Genomic DNA, 896 nt, shown 5'->3' with positions numbered 1-896 from the left:
GAGTCCCCCAGCCTATAGATATGCTGCTGGTTCCTACTGCCCAAGTGCAGCACCCTGCACTTGTCAGTATTGAATCCCATCCTATTTTCATTTGCCCAGCCCTGTAACCTGTCCAGGTCCTGCTGTAATCTGTCCTTCTCTTCTAGCGTGCCCACCTCCCCCCAAATCTTGGTGTTGTCTGCAAACCTCTCCCCAAATGTTGGTATCATCAGCAAATTTGAACAGGTTGCTTTTCACCCCTTCGATCAAATCGCTGATAAACAAATTGAACAGCACAGGCCCAAGGACCGAGCCCTGGGGGACTCCACTGCCCACTTCCCTCCAGGTTGAATATGACCTGTCCACCACTCTCTGAGTACGACCACTTAGCCAATTTGCAATCCATCTGACTGTGTAGGCATCAGTGCCACAGTCACCTAGCTTTTTAATGAGAATGGGGTGAAAGACAGTGTCAAAGGCCTTCCTGAAGTCCAGAAAGACTACATCCACCACGATACCTGCGTCCAGTGATTTTGTGACCTGATCGTAGAAGGCAATCAGGTTGGTCTGACAGGACCTGCCCCTAGTAAAACCATGCTGGTTGCCCTTGAGCGTCATCCCCACTGCTGGCCCATCACAGATGTGCTCCTTGATAATCTTCTTAAAGAGCTTCCCCAGGATTGAGGTAAGACTGATGGGCCTATAGTTGCATGGGTCCGCCCTCATCCCTTTTTTAAAGATGGGGACCACATTGGCCCTCTTCCAGTTGTCCGGCACCTGGCCAGAGGACCACAAGTGCTCGTAAAGCCGTGCCAGGGGCCTCGCGATAACCTCTGCCAATTCCCTCAACACCCTGGGGTGGAGAGCATCTGGACCTGCTGATTTGAACACATCCAGCCCCTCCAGAAGCTCTCTAA

This window comes from Alligator sinensis, unplaced genomic scaffold, assembly GCF_000455745.1.
Source record: "Alligator sinensis unplaced genomic scaffold, ASM45574v1 scaffold551_1, whole genome shotgun sequence".
Taxonomy (NCBI): Eukaryota; Metazoa; Chordata; order Crocodylia; family Alligatoridae; genus Alligator; species Alligator sinensis.
This window is presented reverse-complemented; position numbering follows the sequence as displayed.